The following is a 6,342-nucleotide window of genomic DNA, read 5'->3' on the forward strand; positions in this document are numbered from 1 at the left end:
AATAAAAACGTGATGGCAATGTGTTTCTTTCCTTGTGTATATTGTTTTTTGAGGAATCATTTTATCATGTGATTGATTATAAAAAAGGGTCAAGAATGTGAAAACTGAAATATTAAACTGCTAAAATAGGAATTTGCTCGTTCTATTAAGGAATTATGTGTTTACCTTAATTAAAAAGTTAAAAATTTAAATAACAAATATGGGCATTGGGTCTAGTGGTATGATTCTTGCTTTGGGTGTGAGAGGTCCCGAGTTCGATTCTCGGAATGCCCCAATTTGTAGCAACTAAAATTTTCGGGCGGTTTTGGGCAAATCGGGCAACTCGGGCTTCGGGTAAAATTTGGGTTTTTGGGTCGGGCAATTCGGGCGGGTCGGGCATGGTCGGAAAATTCAAAAAAATTCCGGCGGACGGCGGTATAGGGCGGTTAGACGGCGGCGGGCAAGAGAGGTAGTGTCAAATTCGGGCTGCCCGAGCCCGAACCCGAAAATCTAGCTTGGGCGGGCGGGAGATGGTATTGCCCGCCCGTGCCCGAAAAAATTCGGGCTTCGGGCAGCCCGCTGACCCGAACTTCCAACACTGTACACAAGCAATTGGAAAAATAATTAGTCTTCCTTCCAGTCATACTGGAAGTCCAAGATATATGATTCAAAATTATCAAGATGCAATGACAATTTGCAGGCACTATGGAAATCCAGATTTATTTATAACATTCACATGCAATCCGAAATGGCCTGGAATTATTAGAGCTTTAGCAAAAATACCTAGACAAAAAGCAGAAGACGGACCAGATATCATCACAAGAATTTTCAAAATGAAATTAGATCATATTTCATATATTATTAAAAATAAAAAAATATTTGGAACAATTATAGCAGGTTAGTTAATTCTTTTCAAATTTATTTTATCTTATGAATAGATAATACAAATAAATTATAATTTCTTACACAATAAAAACTATAACAAATTATTTTTTAATTTTGTAGACTTGCATGTCGTAGAATTCCAGAAACGAGATTTTCCACATTGTCATTTCCTCTTTTGGCTCCACAATGACGACAAAATGCGTGAATCATGGCAAATAGACAAATTCATTTCTACAGAAATACCTAATACTCATAACAATCCACTAGAATACAAGATTGTAGCCGAATTTATGATGCATGGACCATGTGGCATAATCAGGCCAAATTCTCCATGCATGAAAACTTTAGAATGTTCAAAAAAGTTTCCAAAACAATTCAAAAATGAAACAACAATCGAAGAAACCGGATTCATTAATTATAGATGAAGAAATACATCATTTTATATTCAAAAGGAATGTATTAAATTGAATTATAGATTTGTAGTTCCATACAATAAAGATTTATGTCTAAAATTTCATGCTCATATCAATGTAGAAATTTATTCACAATCGATGCTCATAAAGTATTTATTTAAATATTTGACAAAAGGACCAGATAGAATTAGAACAGTTATAGAAGACAATATATCTACAGAAAATACTGGAGAAACCATTTATAGAGAAATATATGAAATAAAAAACTATATTAATTGTAGATATATAGCACCATACGAAGCAATGTGGCGATTATATGAATTCCTAATACATCATAGAAATCCTGCTGTTCAAAGATTATCAATACCTTCACCAAGAATGCAAAATATAACATTCCATTCAAATCAACGCCCAAGTAATACAATAAGACAATCAGGTATTGATAAAACAACTCTTACCAAATGGATGGAAACAAAGAAACGTGATATCAATGCCAGAGAATTGAGTTATACAGAGTTCCCGACTAAATAAGTTTGGAATAGCAAATATAAATATTGGTCTCCAAGACAAATAGGATATGCAATTAGACGAACTTTCTATGTCCATCCAAGTCATGGAGAATTATACTATTTAAAATTATTATTAAATCATCAAAGAGGAAAAATAAGTTATGAAGATCTTCAAACAGTCAACAATACAAGATATCCAACAAATCAAGCAGCATGCTATGCATTGGGCTTATTAGGAGATGACAAGGAATGGGATGAATCCATATTAGAAGCTTCATTTACATCAACAGCACCTCAACTGCGACAGCTATTTGTGATAATTTTATTATTTTGCAATGTGAGTGATCATATAAAATTCCTTCAAAAACATTGGAGACTTATGACAGACGAGATTTTGCACAAAATCAAGGTCTTATTCAATAACCTGAATTTTCAAATACTTGAGAACGAATTATATAATTTTGTATTATACGAATTATAAAAATTATTAAATCTAAATTCATCAACTTTAACACATTTTAATCTACTCCTTCCTACTAGATCATTAATAGATGACCTAAATAATAAACTTTTAAGAGAAGAACTTAATTACGATATAAATAAATTAAAAGAAGAAAATACTAGATTAATTTAAAATTTAAATCAAGAACAACAATTTATTTACCAACAAATTTTAGAATTGTTAAGCCACGGAAAAAACAACCTTTTCTTTATTTACGGTCACGGTGGAATTGGAAAAACATATCTGTAGAATGCAATTATTACAAAAATCAGATCAAATAATGAAATAACCCTTGCTGTTGCATCTTCCGGAGTAGCATCATTATTATTGCCTAAAGGAAGAACCGCACATTCAAGATTTAGAATACCACTATCAACAGACAAATTTTCCACTTGTCACAATAAAAAAGGAACACAATTGGCGAAATTAATTGAAAAAATGTCGCTTATACTATGAGACGAAGCACCAATGACAAATAAATATTGTTTTGAAGCATTAGACAAAACACTTCAAGATTTAAAAAATAACTTTGAGCAACCATTCGGTGGAATGACAGTTGTATTAGGAGGTGATTTTTAACAAATTCTACTAGTTATTCCTACAGGAACAAGAGAACACATAATAGATGCAACCATAAATAACTCTTACTTATGGCCATATTTTCGAGTTCTAACGCTAACATAAAACATGAGATTAAAACATCATAACGTCACAGAAGAAGAAAGAATAGAAATTACAATATTTTCAAATTGGATATTAAGCATTGGAAATGGAACTGTACAAGGAATAAAAGATCCAGAAAATGAAGATGCTACATGGATAAAAATACTAGACAAATACATATTACACTATCAATCAAATCCAATTGAAAAAATGTCGACATTACTATATAACAATTTCAATAATTGCTTTAACAATATTGAATATTTAAAACATCGAGCAATAATAACTCTAAAAAATAAAACAGCTGACGATATTAACAATTACATACTATTCTTAGTTCCTGGAGAATTAAAATTTTATTATAGTTACGACACAATTGTATCCTCATCTGAAAATATAGATGAACTTAACCTATTATACCCTGAAGAATTCTTACACAGTCTAAATTTTAATGGAATACCACCACATCAATTAAATCTTAAAGTAAGAATTCCAATAATGCTATTAAAAAATTTAAATCAATCTGTTGGATTATGTAATGGTACAAGACACAATTAACAAACAAAATTATAGAAGGACAGATTATAAACTCAAATAATATTGATGAAAAAGTTTATATCCCAAGAATAGAAATGAGTGTACATGAATCTAAATGGCCATTTGCATTAAAAAGACGATAATTTTCAGTAAAAATTTGTTATGCAATGACAATAAATAAAAGCCAAGGACAGTCATTGGGTAAAATTAGATTATATCTAAAAACTGAAATTTTCACTCATGGACAATTATATATTGCTTTATCAAAAGCCACAAATCCTAAAGGATTACACATACTAATACATGATTCAATTAATAGATATCTAAATCATCTAAAAAATATTGTGTACAAAGAAATTATACACAATATTGTATAAAAATGTAAAATATTGCAAAAAAAATATACCAATATTATATTAATAATTTAATTCCATTTAAATCTTCTATTATTAAACATATATTGGATGAAATTATTGATTCAAATAATTATTTTTTCCTCACAAGAAATAGGCAAAATAATCACACAAATTCATGCATTAAAACCAAACGAAATTTATGAAACTATTAGAGCCAGAATTTGGAAATTATGGATGAACAATGAATTAACAATAGGATACTTAATAAGTGTAGACTGCCTTTTGGTCAATGAGGAGGTAATAACCTTTGCAAACACTATACTACATTATTTTAAATTTGATATTAAATTTTATAAAATAAATAACAATCCTATTTTTCCTTTTGCAGTATAAAACAATTCAAGCATCAATCAGAACATGTGATTCATACATTATATCTGAAAAAATTAGCAAGCTGGTATATACAATATCAGCAACTTTTTTGTCACTACTGCAATGCTCCAATTTACGCATGCAACAGTTTTTATGCCAGTTACAAAAAAAACATCTCTTATCCCATTCCACATATTTTATTCCACAGAATATTTTGATATCATAAAAATCACCAGCTTTTTGTATAATATAAAATTATCTATATATCTATATATAAATATAAAATATTTTGACATCATAAAAATTATTAGCTTTTTCAACAGTATAAAATTTTATTTTCTTTCTCCTTTGGATTTTGGTGATGTTTTTATTTGTGATTATATGCTATTTTCGTTCCTTTTTTATTTATGTTTCCTATTTTTTGCTTTCTTTTATTACAATTCTTCATTTCGTTCTGTATGTATTATTAATGAATTATATATTTTTTCTCTAATTTTTGTCGCTTATTTTTATTTAGTTACGTTTATAGTTGATATAAGAGCTTTATTTACTATCTTCCTTAAAGAATTTGTTTTTGTTTCGTGACTTTTCTTCTGCTCCATTCCATCCTGCATGTGGATAATGTGAGATTTTTTTCTCCTCCATTTATTGTGTCGATGATATGGACTTTTTAGGTTGTCCTTTGATTTCTTAGGTTGATGACTTATTCTGATTTTGTTACGGAGCTATTGAATAAATCAAAGATTTTTTCTCACCGTATGATTTTGTGTTTTTGTATCTTCTGGAATACGTCTTAGTGTCATGCTATATTATCTACAGCTTTCACCAATTTTAGGGCAAAACTTTTTCCCCGTTTTTTCGTCCCTTTTTTTTTCAGTCTTTCCCTTGCTTCTGCCTTTTCCTATTTCTTATGTTGTTAGTACTAAAATTATCTTTAAAGCTGCATCGATTTTATTACTTAATTAATAAATATTGATTTCCCAATTTTTCTCAAACCACTCTGTATCAATAAGTGTTATATTATTATAAGATGTTTTCTGTTCATAAGAACTTTTCTACTTATTATTTATTAATGATGTTGGTTGCATAGATTTATAATACATATTTTCTTGCACCTGTACTCCTCCCCGTTCCATTTCATCCTTTATCACTATCCATTTTCCCTCATTACTCCTCATTTACTGCTTCCCTTTTATACTTCTGTGCCTTTGACTCTTTCTGTTTGTTGTTTTTTTACCCATGACCATTCACTCTTTCACTCCACAGTCCATCATTTATTGCTATTTACTCTTATTTTTCTATCCTTAACTAGCTATGTTCGTTCCTGGTTGGTTGATATCTTACACTTAGCACAATTTTCACACTAATCCAGGTACTGTTAATAACTTCTGCTCCCTTTTTTCTCATCTTATTAATACTTGCCGTTGTCTTTTTTCATTGCTTTTATCAACTCATAGCTTTACTGTTTTATCATTATTCAATACAATTGAAATGTTTATTTGCATTTCTTCTCATTGCCATGTTATTAATACTTGCCGTTGTCTTTTTTCATTGCTTTTGTTGACCTATTCCTTTGATGTGTTATCATTATTCAATGAAATTGAAATGTTCATTTGCATTTTATCTTGCTCCCATCTTATTAATACTTACCGTTGTCTTTTTTCATTGCTTTTGTCAACCTATGACTTTACTGTTTTATCATTATTCAATGGCATTGAAATGTTTATTTGCATTTTATTCACTTTTTGGCAATATGTTTACGTATATGTGTTTAATTTAAATGTTTAGTTCTACTTTCTTTTTCCCATTTCTTTAATTTTTTTCCTCTATCTTTTTTTTCTTTCTCTCCTTTCCCTTATTTGTAAACTGCTCACGCATATTCAGTGTACTATTTTGACAATAGTGTTATGTTGATTTTGTTGGTCACCGAATCGAATTCGGATGCGGAAGCGTGGGGGGCAGATCGTGTATAACAAAAATTTTCATAAAACCTTTGAGATACTCTATAGATTATATTAATTTATGCACGAATAAATTAATCTCATTAATTCATTTATTAAGAACTCAATTAGAAAAAATACCTAGAGGCCGACTCGGTTGATAAGTTGAGTTCTTTGATCTCGAAC

The 6,342-nt window shown here is 29.7% G+C and overlaps 1 non-coding gene across 1 annotated transcript; it reads left to right on the top strand.

Moving 5' to 3' along the window:
* Nucleotides 1-201: 201 nt before the first annotated feature.
* TRNAP-UGG lies at nucleotides 202-273 on the top strand. The gene has a single exon. It is a non-coding gene; the product is annotated as a tRNA-Pro (tRNA).
* Nucleotides 274-6,342: the final 6,069 nt, after the last annotated feature.

This window comes from Morus notabilis, unplaced genomic scaffold (assembly GCF_000414095.1).
Source record: "Morus notabilis unplaced genomic scaffold, ASM41409v2 Scaffold616, whole genome shotgun sequence".
NCBI lineage: Eukaryota > Viridiplantae > Streptophyta > Magnoliopsida > Rosales > Moraceae > Morus > Morus notabilis.